General features: G+C 33.2%; 1 protein-coding gene across 1 annotated transcript in view; it reads left to right on the plus strand.

Annotated features, from left to right (window-relative positions):
• Positions 1-8,522: 8,522 nt before the first annotated feature.
• Positions 8,523-14,539, plus strand: part of Oatp26F (Organic anion transporting polypeptide 26F) — a 128,571-nt gene continuing 122,554 nt past the window's right edge. The window contains exon 1 of the mRNA XM_089648914.1: positions 8,523-8,922. The gene's annotated coding sequence lies outside the window, so the exon portion shown is untranslated. The remainder of the gene's footprint in view (positions 8,923-14,539) is intronic.

Raw genomic sequence — 14,539 nt, forward strand, 5'->3', positions numbered from 1 at the left:
ATACACTTCAAATGATTGCAAAACTTTTGGGCAAACTGTTTGCGCATGCATGTCGCTTTCTTATGGACGCCGCAAGGTGTGTCGTGTTTTTTATGCCAACTTTTACACAAAATTAATGCGCATGCAAGTCGCTGCGTATAGACGGACCTTTAATTTATAATAATAATAATTTTTATTCCAGGATGTGGGGACGTTAGTGCAATCCCACAAGTCCCATAAAGATTATTAGATTATATTTGATTGTTTCGTTTTCGCTTGTAAATATTTCATCGAAAGATGTCTATATTGTGTTGACACTTTTGCTTCAAGCTACGTATTATAACACAGAAATTAGATAGGACTTTTGACAAAAGGAAAAATTAATTCTTCTCAAGTTTTAATCACAAAACAGAAGCATTTCCGTCTTTGGATGCTAATTTATGAAGTAGGTATTCGATGTGAATGGGGATGTAATAGTCCCTCTGACTTCGGACAATCTCGGAAGCAGTTGAACCTCGTTTTTTTAATGCGGCATTCAGAAAAAAACGAATTGTAGATTTAAAAACACTTTTTTTTAGTATGTTAACCGATCCATTATAATATTTGATTTTACGCGCTTTAACATGCTTATTAATGAAGTTGGGGGCGTGGCTACTGTATATATTATGTATGCAAAAATGTACCGTACGTGTAATTACAGTAAATAAATTAAAGATACTGTATTTATTTTTTTGATTTATTAGGGTAGAAAATTATTCAGCTATTTTTTAGTGTGTAAATTGAGTGAATATTTGTCCATGAGAAATAAATACAATTTCAATGGTTTTATTTCTAATTGCACTGCGGTTAGCAAATTATGTCGATAAAATGCTTGTTTCTTGGAAATATTTAAAAATTGGGTTTTTGTTTTTGTTTTCATACCGACCTAAGTGGGACTGACCTTACTGTTAACCGATTAAACCGAGATTAGTATGACGTCACGCGTACCCAGTATAATTTAGGTCGTTTTGACGTGACATCTTTGATAATTATTTGAACTAATTAAATAATTATTCATTATTATTATAATGAAACCGCCTCGACGGCCTCCATTGCTCTCGACTAGCAAGCTGGAGGTCACGGGTTCAAATCCCGGCGTGCGCAAGTAAATTTTTTTGAATAATTTGTGTTATTTCACAATGACTCATTTATAATAATACATAGTATATTTGTGGCACGTTCCAGGGTGGAAGATACTCCCAATATCCCCCTGGTGTAAGACCACCATTCAGAATTGAAACGTTGCTCGAAATGGATTTTACCATGTTTGGTGAATAGATCGGAATATCCAGGTTCCTCATTTTCCTCTTTTCCATATCCTTCCCCTTTCTCATCTCCTTCCCCTTCCCACTACCTTCAGCCTACAACATACCCCAATTGGGGATGCCATAGTCTCACTGGCTCCCGACGGTTGGGAGCAGTTGAGACTATTGTGCGGTTCCAGAAAAAAAAAATGAATTACTGGTAGTTATAAGTTAGAAGGTGAAAATTCATAATAAAATATTTAAAAATGGAATTCCTTATTGGCATGTGTGCACTGATTTGCTATTGACTGTCTAGTAAAGAGCTTCATCACATTATCAGCTTGGCATGATTAATGATGAACGTCTTTTTTAAGTGTTCAATTGGGTCATTAAAAAAGTATAGAAGGAGCGATGGAGGAGTAAAGACTTTTGAGAAAATAGTCTCTGCAGTAGGTACCTACTACCCACCTGCAAAAATTCAGCTTTCCCCCGATTTGTTCAGATCAATGCGTTCATTGGGCTATGCCAGAGAGAGTATTTTGTAATTTATAATGCAAAATTCAATCGAATAAACAATTACACGGGTTAATTTTTTTTTAAAACATATAGATTTATCTTCGTAAGTTACTTATACTATGAAATTTTCGTAAAAAAGCAACTTACAAACGTTCTTTCAACAACTAGTAGAACTTACTACGTGCTACTTATTGGTTAGGTTACTCATTGTATGTACCTAGTACCTAATTCATTCTCTTATCCAAAATCTTCCCACTACATACTTGTATGGTCAAGCGTTAGTTTTTATTCCTAATATGTACCGAGTACTCTCGCAGACGCTATAATAAATTTATTAAGATAAATATAATATTATGCCTCGCAAGTTTTCTCGGAATTCTGACCAACGCTCTATGACAAACGCATATAGGTAGGTAAAATTATTTTTATTTGAAGAAAAATAAAAAATAGTCACGTTCTGCAAGGAATGGTTTGAATCATAGACAATTGAAACAAAGCGATAAGGAATGGAAGCTTGCCTTCTGTCGTCGATCTTTGAATAACTGTGCGGATTGTAAAAGCGGCGGAGATTGTAAATGAAGGTTATGCGTTTGTAGGTGGATGCAATTTTGCCGCTATGAGTAGATCCAATTTGCGGTAGTAAATATGGAATATGTTTGCGACTCTTTTGTGGTTCGGGTGTCATACTAAAAATGGTTGATGGCACATCTCCTTTTTTTTCTATTATATACAATGTCCAGAAACTCGTAGTAGGTCAAATCCGAAAAAAATCGGTAGCTAATGGGTTAATATCAGCTGTTATATTTAATATTTTTAACCCTCTTCTTGGCAATGTATCCTATAGTATACATAGTTTTCATATTTTTTTCCCACTTAAACTGGTACATGGGTAAAACAGATTTTAATGAAATCTGCTTTAACATGTTCTCAACTTGATAATTAGTGCCACTAGAGCCATCTAATGTTTAATTAAGAAGAACAGTGACAGTTCAAACTCATACCGCTGCAAGATGGCTGCCAACAGAAGACGCACAACTAATTTGTCTGTAAGTTATCTTTATTTATTACTTGCATTATTAGATATTTAGTTATTTTAGGAATGAATTCGTATTTATAAGGGTTCAGAGAATAATAAAAAATATATACTGAGTAACATATGTGACAAATCTTGTTTATATTGCATTCCAAAATGGTGTGTATCCTATGATATACACCGCCAAGTCTGCAGTGAATTACATTTGATTGAATGTGTATCCCCTGAGATACAATGCCAAGTTATTAAGAGTTTATATTGTCTTATGTACAATGTCAAGTATTTATTGTTTATTGTATTATGTAGTAAACCCCTTTGAAATCTATATATTATGATTTTTTCATTTTTCCATAGCCTCGCGAAATTGAAGAAATGCTGACTATAATACCAATATCGGGAGCAGATTCTGATATTAAAAGTGACGAAGATGATGAACTACAAGATGGTTCATCTGCAGTGCGCTCATCAAACTTTGGAATTGTTCATGATGCATTGGAGGAAGATAATGAACCAATGGCTCATGTTGCTGATCTTTCCGCAAACACCTCAAGCGCTGAACTACGCACACGTCGACATGTTAATCGTAAGAAAAAATGAACTTTGATTGGAAAGAGAAAGATTTTATGTCAAAAGTAGACATATGTGACAATCATTTTACAACTCCAGAGAAGATAAAATCGCCCTAGTTTGTAACACCAATTTGTATTCCATACAATCATCAAGCAAATGCATTGATACTTCCTACAGTGAGATATGTGACTTTCTGGCCATTGAAATTTTAATGGGCCTAATAAAACTACCAGCATACACTGATTATTGGTATGCAAAAATGCGAATTGAGCAAGTGGCAAGTATCATGCCACTCAAAAGATACCAGTCCATCAGAAGATATCTTCATTTTGTTGACAATGAGGATGTTGATGGGGATGAGTATTTTAAAATAATGCCTCTTTTTGAACTGGTAAAGCAGAATTGTTTAAAAATTGAAAAAGAGATAAAAAATTCTGTCGACGAAATGATGATACCATTCAAAGGAACAAGAGCAGGTTCCCGGCGACAATATATAAAGAGCAAACCTAAAAAAATGGGGCTTTAAAATGTTTGTCCGATCGAGGGTTTCGGGCATAGTATATGACTTCTTGATGTATGGTGGAGAGGCAACATTTCATGGTTGTGAATTTTCAAACTACGAAGAAAATCTTGGAATGGGGGCGAAAGTCGTTCTGACTCTCAGTAAGTCTATTCCCAATGCGGCATGCTCTGTTATATATTTTGAAAATTTTTTACCTCTTTTGAACTTCTGCATCATCTTCGTCATGGGTACGGAATTTTAGGTCTGGGCACCATGCGGCGAAATCGATTACGAGGATGTAAACTTAAACCTGATAAACAACTCAAGAGACTTGGAAGAGGAGCTTTTCATCAAATGACGGATGAGAAGAAAAAATTGGCTGCAGCATAGACATATGAATATTCATATGTCTGTGGGCTGCAGTCACTTGGTTTGACAATCGTGCTGTCATTATTGGAAGTTCATTTGTAGACTCACACCCATTATCTACAATACAAAGATATAGCAAACAGGACAAAAAAAAAATTGACGTCACCTGCCCCGAAATAATAAAGCAGTACAATGCCCATATGGGTGGTGTCGACTTAGCCGATATGCTTATAGCTTTGTACCGATGCACTTTTCGCACACATCGTTGGTATATGGCGATATTTTCTCAATTACTCGATACATCTATCAACAACGCATGGCTACTTTACCGGCGTGAAGTGGCCCTACAAAAAGAAGGAAGCAAAAAAATAATATGTTTGAAGGATTTTCGTCTAAAAATTGCAAATGGTCTGCTTTACAAAAACAAAATACGTGGCCGTCCTATCGGAAACATCACAACGCCACCAAACAAAATAAAGAATCCGGTAAAAGCCAGGCCGGATGATGAGAAGTCCGGTTTGATAACGTTTTTTATTTTTTTTTCCGGAACATAAAGAAAAAGGAAGATGCCGACTATGCAATTCTGGACAAACGTCTGTATTTTGCATAAAATGTGGCCTAAGGCTTTGTTTTACTGATAAGAGAAATTGCTTCCTATCATATCACACAAAATAATAGTTTTAATTAGCTTTTAAGACATAATTTTTCATTTTCCATAGTAATTTTTTTTAAATTTTGATTTGTAACAACCTGGCAATGTATCCTATAGGATACAACTCCAAATAAACTATATAAAAAACAATAAAAATATTTTTCATTTGTTTTTGTGAATCTGAAGCCTAACAGACTTCAAATATGTAAAAAAATATTTTTTGTGATGCTTAATTCTATCGGTGCCAAGAAGAGGGTTAAATGGGTATGAGACCCGGCTCCAAAAGTTCTTTTTAACCCTTTGGATGCCGATAAAAAAAAGAAGAAAAAAATAGAATTAATCAGATCGAAAAAAGTTGTATTGGGGTCTCTGTGTCATCTTTTCTCAACATTTTTAGTATCGCGACGATCTTAAAATCCAAAAATAAAGAAAAAATAACCTCACGACTCATTCACTACATATTTTAACTTTTAACTCTTGACAGGAAAAGATGCCAAACAAAACGTCGGTAACCAAGTGGATCTTCCGACGACCCCATGCATTTTTCTGTCTTTGAGCTAATATAAGGAGGATAGTAATTTTGGGTACTACCAACTCCCCCACTTTGCTGCGGGATAGTTAACAATGTTTTACATTACTAAAGTGAAAAAAACGTGTTGAATGTGAAAGAATTTCACAAAATAAATTAAAATGTGGATTAGAGAACTAAAATGGCGGCACTACAAAAAAATTGATTACCTACACACATTATACACAACGTTACCAATAATTACCATTTTTTTTATTATTGCCTTGTTTATTTGTATGTTTTATTATTTAATTTATGTTTCATAGTGATTTATTTTTGGGATATTATGCAATGTTATAGCCAAAATAAAATAAATTTTATCATACTATTGTGTATCTTTAACCTAGGTAACACTACCGTATTAAACTCGGCGTGCGATGTGTGTGCACTATTGAATCATAATCTAATCAATGACTGTACAGCATGCATGTATTGTTCATTAGATGCATAAAGTGCACTTTAAAAACAACACGTTTCATAACAACAACATACCTATACACGCAGTCACCTGAAGAACTGCATGTAATATTGCAATGTGACTAATTTACCCGCTTACTTGGCATATCTATTATCGACCCATGAATCACGAAGCAAAGAACATTGAATGCACGCATTATAATATCATTCTAATGAACCTAATTAAATAGAAATTCGATATCCTGCTACGTAATAAAAAAAACATCGACATTATTTTGTGTGTAGAATTCGTCACTATTTTTAAATAAGTCACTTTTGTTTTCAAACATAAGCATTTCTCTGAAATCAGATGATGAGCAGTTAATATACGAAGTAAATGTCGGTCGAGTTGTCGACTCCAGTTTCTGGATAGGAAGGTTCAGTCTTCGGTCAAATCATTTTTTTAATGTTTAAAATAAATTTTAAAATAGGTGTATTGTGGTAAAAAAACTTTGTTTCTTACGGGTTGATTTTTACACATATATTTTTCCTAATTGAACTGATGAAACAATCAATATGGTGCATTGATTTTTTTTTGATAATTAAACGGACATTTCTAAGCTCCATAGCTCTTGATGAAAACATCGTTGTGCTGGCCTAGAAATTTTAGACAGAAACAGGCTGCTGTCCGAAACTGCAATCGAATCAGTCACATAGATTACGAAGGCATGTAGTACGGCATCTTTCTGCACCACAAATTTCAGAAATCTTTTGAAACATCAAAAAATGTCCAGACAGATAAAGTATGCAAAATTCATGACGACAGAGATCACAGTTTTTTTTTACTGATACAACAACAGATTATCTGTTCCAATTTCCTCGAAGTCCGCGTACGTCAAGAGTCAACTGGTTATTAGTTGTTATGATGATTTCAAAACCTGGCAGACTATTGCCGACCATAACATACTATATACTATTACCGTTAGACTGCGTAGGTATGTTGTACTGGGACGTTCCAAATGAAGTGTTTTATAGACAGTTACAGGTGTGTGTGTAGAATACAGGTAGGCTAGTACCTGTACAGTGCAAGTATATAGTACCTACCGGCCGGCGTTCTATAATACAGGTACCTACGCAGACGGTAGACGCAGACCAACGCAGACGTAGGTGTTGTACCACAGGCCAGCCTCAAGCGTTAATACTTATTCCAATTAGATTATAGAAATGTTGTGTCGCATATGAATATTCTGATGAAGTAAATTAATTTTAATAATAGGCAATTTATGTATGGAAAAAGAATTACACCAATAATATAAAACCTTTATTAAAGATCTTCATGATACAACATTTTAAAAACATGGGTTTATAAACAATATTGTAGTTAGGTCAGATTAAGTTAAACGTTTAATTTTTTTTAGTTTTTGCTGCACACTTTAGTTCCCCGCATACCCAATTTTTACCCATTTTATAACAAGTTTCTCGTTAACTCTTTAAGTTTTCAGTTTCACAAAAACAAAAACTATTTTCAAAGATAATATCTATACATTTTTTATGCCGAAACGTTAATTATATCAAATTCCCTCGATAGAAAAAAAAACGCAAAGTAAGCTCCGAAAATCATTTAAATCAGGTTTTTTTCTGTTATTTAATATGTTATAGGCATGCAAAATTTCATAGTGTATCTTTAAATGCAACTAAAGCGTCGAGAGATTTTTACTCTATTTCAAACGAATCGTGTTTTATTAAATATTTTCGTTTATCATCGTTTTTTTTTATATTAGCGCGCTCCCTCTTACATTCGTATTTATATCTCGCTTTCAAACCACATTTGAACGCCTACTACAGGGCCTTAAGCCCAGGATGAATTGTAACACGTATTATACACCCTTTTTCGAAAATAAACAACACTGGGTTCACTCGGATCGAATAACTCTATTAGTGTCTGAGATATAAATATTATGATACGTGACGAATCCGGAATATCAAAAATCGTGGGTTAAATTTGCTCGTATGTAGTTCACGAACGTCGGAGCAGTACTGGCACAAACTTTCATCCTTCCTCTTTAAAGTAGGCGACACATTGCGCAATACGCATCATGGCTTGGCTTATTTCAGCGTATCGCTCGCCATCATCCATTCCCATTGGTGGTGTATGGCGAGCGATATGCTAAAATGTGCCAAGCCATGCAGATATAGTGAGCTTATGGCGTGGTCTGTCACAGGCTTAAAGCGAGACATGCTGCGTATGCTTTAATATTATTAGGTACTAGTACTTATTATTGTAAAAGATTTGTGAGGAGTAACAGATTGAAAAACTGATGGAAGATGTGTAACAGGAAGACACCGCACTTAGTTCCTTCGAAACTTGTATAACTAGTGATGATTGCACTGATGACAGCCAGAGTGGTAGATACTCTCAGTATCGCCCTGTAAAAATACCACTGTTTAGAATCGAAACATAGCTTGAAATGGCTGTACTAATGCAGACATTTCATTCTTATTAGATTCACATAGGATTTCAGAAAACATTTTGATAAAAACATAACAATTTTTTTGTAGCATTCATTTACATATTTTTTGAGCATTGCAACAATTCTTCCATTGTTCTTCCATTGACGTTATTCCCCATGTCGGAGGCAGGTAGGTAGGTGCTTTCTCGCGGTGTCACGAAGCACCGTGGCTGCGTGGCACCGTGGCACCAGGCATTGTGGCACCGTAGGTTCCGCGCGACCGCCACCAAACCAGAAGATCAGTTCCCCAGTAGCCCCGGTATTGCCTTACCGCTGGTGCAGAGTGCGCGCGCAACACACCACTGAATTCAGTGCGAGTAGAAGATCGACCTAACCTCGAAATACCGCGAAGATGGTTCAGTTTTAATACCGTGGGATTACGGCGAGATTCCGACCGGATTCCGCGCTTCTCTGTGCCGGCGAAAGAAAGTGTCCTGTGATTGTGTCAAGTTCGGTGGTTTTTATTCATTTAACTCTGTGTTGTGATCATTTACAGTGTTTTCTGTTTATTTTGTTGTGATGCCAAATACTGAATCATAACAAGGTAAATATGTTGTAAATTTCATAATAAAAACATGTTCATATATACAATAATTTCATATACCTACATACTTAATAATGATTCAAGAAATGCCTACACTTAAAACGTGTATATAATAATAATTATTAATATTATTATATATCTACTTATCTAGTTGAGGATTACTTATGGTTTAATAATTGATTGTTTTCATAAGCAGAATCTAAATATTGAGTTAAAAGAAAGTGATTCGGTAGAAATAATGGTGAACTTCTCGAATTCTGTTGCATGATTTGAACGGTGACCGGATAAATCATCACAATGATAATTCATCACATCTTTAAAAAGTTATATAAAGTCATGGAAAGTGATGAAACAAAAACTTTATTAACTGGGGTGGGTTAGGTTAGGTTAGGTTCAAAATTTTTTTTTCATCGTATCTAATGACTTTATATCACTTTTTAAAAGTGTGTTGAATTGTCACTGTGTTCAGTTATCATGGAACCGATTTGAACTTCTCTATCGAATGGAGATAACTATTTTATCGGGGGTTTAAGTCGCACATGCACTAAATATGTTTTTGGGTTCAGATTGGGTTAAAAATGGAACGTTAATGCATCTTTTACCAGATAACTAGTTATTTCTTGTAGAAATTATGTTGAAATCAAGTGCTAATTTTTAGCGGAATTCGACAAGTTTAATGACATATATTGATTTTATGACTAGCATTTAAAGGTATTATGTATGTTACTAATACGGACTAAAGCATTTAGTACATTGAATAAAACTTAACATTACATTCTTCCCCTTTTTGTTCTGAGAAGGTGCATTCAGTCATATTTGCAAACAGGTTTCCCGCAGTTACATGCCTCACACTTCAGTTCTACTCCGCATTTTTGAAACAATGCGTTTTATCGAATGATTTCGATTAGCACCACTTGTGTAAACTTGCAATAATTCATAATCTGCTCTTTCATAGATGGCGCTAATTTAATTATCTTATAAAAACACTTTTAGCAAGTTTTGCTTTAAAATATTAAGCTAAATTATTTGTTTGCGGCCGTACATACACAGTATGAATATGAATAAATAGTTTTTTCCTTATAAAAACTCAATTCTTTCAAGAATGGCATGCAAATACAATTCAGGGTTGAATCACCGATTACATATTGTATTTTTCTTGAAAGAATTGAGAATAAAATGTATTTATATTAATATTGCGAATGTGAAAGTGTTTTTTTTCTTCCTAAAATAATTAAATTTGCGCCATTTGTAAAAACAAATTATATATCCTCAATTTTCATTTTATATCGGAAGTTGAATTTGAAGTAAGAAAACAATTCGATCGGTAAATTACGATGTTATGAAATTTGCTAAATTTTGTATTTCTTGATTTTGTAATTTAATATCACCATTTTTAGCTTTCAACGTTATTCCCATCATGAATACGAGTTTTAAAAATATGAATTTTACCGTCGAAGAATAAAAAAAAGAATCAAACCTTGTTTAGATTTTTTTAACAATTATTTGAAATGAGAAAAAGCAGTGGTCATAGTATCTTGAATTTAGATGGGTAGTTAACAATTGATGAAAAACTCCGAAATTCTTTAATATATTGTGTATTTGTGTGCAAAACAGTATTGGGGATGAAATATTCAAAACACATACTAACTTTACCTTTACAAGAACATACATTTTAACACCTCACAAAACATTCGCAATTCTAAAAGAAGATATGCCCACTAACTACAAACACCTAAAACAAACGCATTCTTTGTACAAAAACACCACAGATACCGTGCCATAAGCTATAAAGTTAATCAATTATTCACTTATAGCACAGTTACTTGTGCATTACAATTTTGTTACTTTTCTTATAAAAATCAATTATATAGAAGATAATATTTTGTAGAAGTCTAATTTATATTTTAATTTTAAATCGTTTCTTTTTCTCACACTGTAACTAAATCTTAGTTCCACCTTTTGGATACATTGTAACCAAGTACATTGTTATTATTAAATAATTTACCATTGAAAAAGTCCTACATAAAACAGGTGAACTCTAGCGTGGAGGACAACGCACAATTTTTTTGTATTTTGTCATGTTATATAAAGAAGGTACGTTCGAAACAGGTTGGGTTAGGTTAGGTTAGGTTAGGTTAGGTTAGGTTAGGTTAGGTTAGGTTAGGTTAGGTTAGGTTAGGTTAGGTTAGGTTAGGTTAGGTTAGGTTAGGTTAGGTTAGGTTAGGTTAGGTTAGGTTAGGTTAGGTTAGGTTAGGTTAGGTTAGGTTAGGTTAGGTTAGGTTAGGTTAGGTTAGGTTAGGTTAGGTTAGGTTAGGTTGTACATCAATATTTTTTAGTAATTGTATATCTTTTCGGGGTTTCTATCATAAAACACGTAAATTCTCTCTCTTGGTGAACATAAAGAGTAACTGATTAACTGGAACTAATGATCCTTTTTTCTGATGTATTGGTATATCTAATGGTTGGTTGGCACCCTGTTGCCAACTGTTGAACTCAAGAACGAGTCGTAGAAGCGAACGATTTACCGGCCTCTGTGTTTCCTCCCTCCCACCACATGGGTCTCTGCAAGACCAATGTTCACTTCTTCCTCTCCTTAAAAAGCCTCCACACAGTACCCCCAGAGATGACATAGGAACTAAGGGAAATCATTTTCCTCAGACCTCCTGTGTGGAGTTTATGTAAAAAAAAAAACTTTGGCAATTATTTAAATCTTTCTTAAATGGGTTTTTTTTTATTCCCATTTTCTTTTAAATATTTGTGTTTATCATTCAGTTTAGTTAAAACGTTTAATTTTATTGTAGTTTATAAAAGCATTTAAAAAATATATATTTTATTTTTTGTTGTTAGTACAAAATATTATTTTTCTAATTGTTATTGACAAAACATATTGATCATCAAATTGCACTATATTAAATTAAAATTCATTAGGTACTATAATTTAAAACAAGAATATTGTTCAGACTTAAGAATCAATCTTTATTCACCTCATTTAATAATTTAATTTTTATCCATTAGGAATGCTCATTTTATTTATTACATTGATTATGACTTTGAATATGAGATGAATAAAAGATGAATCTCAATCAATTTTACTTATTTTATATTGAAGATTATATTATACTGAAGAATAATCACAATCTGCTGAAACGATCGATATCAAATCAAACGTCTACAATATCTACGGTGGGTGTAACTTGGGGATGTATTCTACGCATGTCAACTGCATAAAATATCCGATAAGAGCGACTACAGATAAAAGGCGGTCTACATAAAATGAGGTCTATATAAAATACGGTCTACATAGGAGGCGGTCTGTGGCAGGACAACGTCTGACCGGGCCCACTAGTAGATATATAAAATATAGACATGCATATTCGAATGCAACGTTGTTTAAAAATTTCAAAGCAATCGTGAATTCTCCTACACCTCATCCATAATAATATTCATATTACAAATCAACCAAAAGCCATAATAAAAACCAGGTCCTCAACAAATAAAATGCTGATAATTCCGATAACACACACCACACACGGACAAAGACACTTTCAATACTAGGCAAACAAACTTTTTAACAGTATGCCCATTACTTTGAAACAATTACTATACTATACACGTTCTTCAAGAATTATACAAAAATAAATACACTCACATATAAAGGTGTGTTTTCATGTTTAAATATATGTCTGTGAAAAAAAATAATAACTTTCTACCACAACACATAAATACCTGTCACCCTTAATCACAAACACTTTAACACCTCAGCACAGGTTCTCCTAGTGAGGTGTTCACGTAACATACAATATCACCCACACACAGTTTTACAACCTTTTCTTTATTTTTTATACCTTTTTTCTGTACTTTTTCTCTAGACTACAAAATAAACCACTGTAATCATTTGTAAAATGTGTATTCAAGAATAGACATAAATAAATAAAGAACTTTCGAAGATTTAAGATTTTGTGCTATCGAACATATTTTAATTTTATTTAAATGAACAAGTAGTAGTATCGAAAATAAATAAATTATTGTATCTTAAGCGGTAAATACATAAACGAATTTGAAATTCGCCGAAATTCTTGTCTTTAACAACTTGAGCACAAATAACGACGCGATTTTTTGCGATCAACTTTATTTGCAGAAAAAGAGCGACCCGAACCGGACGAAACGAGTTTCATTTAAACGAATGCAAAAAATGAGTTTTATTTTACGAATACGTATTTGCATTTGTACTACTTTAACCTTCAAACATGGGGGTTCCTAGTAATAAATGATTTATATACAATCATAAATAATACAATTTTATGATACCAGATATACAGACTGTGTTTTAATGACAGTATCACAGGAAGTGTATTGAAAGGTTCCAGTATTTTGGCCCTTTTCAGTTTTTGATAAAATATTTATTTACCGCCAAGCGTAAGAGCATAATATCCGTTATCCTTGACAGCTGATCAAAACTTTATCAAACGCTGAATCGAGCCGAGAATCGACGTTTAAAGTGAACGGTTAAAATGTTAAATTTGTGTGTTCTGGGTCCGATCAATCCTGTCAAGATGGTTACCGTGTTTGATAGTACTTTATTAATCAACATTTATTATGCGAAGTCTACTGTTTACTTATTATTAATTATTTATTCAAACTGGGTTTTTACAGACGATCTCACTTACGTGACGACAATGCAGTTATAAAAACTCAGTTAATACACAAATTGGTCAAACAATTACATAAATCTACTGAGACATAGGATACATTAATTTTCATACATCTAAATAAATATAAAAAAAAAAAAAATAATAAAAAACAAAATTATAAAATTATATGAAAGCTCATTTAAATGACAAATAGTACAAAAAGTAAGATACAAAAGAGAGACAAATAGAGAAGCAAGTAATAACTAATATAATCAGCGCAACATATATTTTTAGCAATAACATCACATTTTTTGTAAAAATTATTGATGAAAATGTCCACTTACCTTATTATACACACTCTACCTTATTACATAGTTGACACATTTGGGTCAGAGGGCTAAAATAGGCGATATTATTTTTGAACGTATTCGGTTATGTAGACCACATTTGAAAGATAACAGACTAAGCATTTTTTAAAACTGATTTAACATATTTACCGTAATGTGAATTCCAAATAATGCTTCCATATTCCAAGTTGATTTCTAATTAAGGCACTGTTAAGGGTTAAAATTGATTGAGGGTTTTTTAAAGGTTTACATATTCTGTGAATAAATCCCATCATTTTAAGTGATTTGCAATTAATGTGTACATCAAATATTAATTTACAATCGAGAGTGATTCTCTTATGGAGAGACACTTTTTTTATGATTAGAATTATTAATAACGTAGGAAAATCCTTTATCATTCTATTTCGAGTGAAGTTTAAAGGGTAACATTTAAGGTGATGCACTACGTCGTGTGATATTTTAAATTGAGCCGCTATCAATAACAACCCTTACGTAGATGGCGATAAGGTTTAAATTCCCGCTTAACACCGTCTGTTTTGATTTATGCAAAAAAAAAACATAGCCAAAAAGTGCCTTTTATTTTATTTTGTGGATGTTCAGGTATAAATATTTAATTTTAATCCGATCATTTTATAAATA

The sequence above is a fragment of the Hesperophylax consimilis genome, chromosome 3 (genome assembly GCF_061612785.1).
Source record: "Hesperophylax consimilis isolate HC1 chromosome 3, BYU_Hcon_1.0, whole genome shotgun sequence".
Lineage (NCBI taxonomy): Eukaryota > Metazoa > Arthropoda > Insecta > Trichoptera > Limnephilidae > Hesperophylax > Hesperophylax consimilis.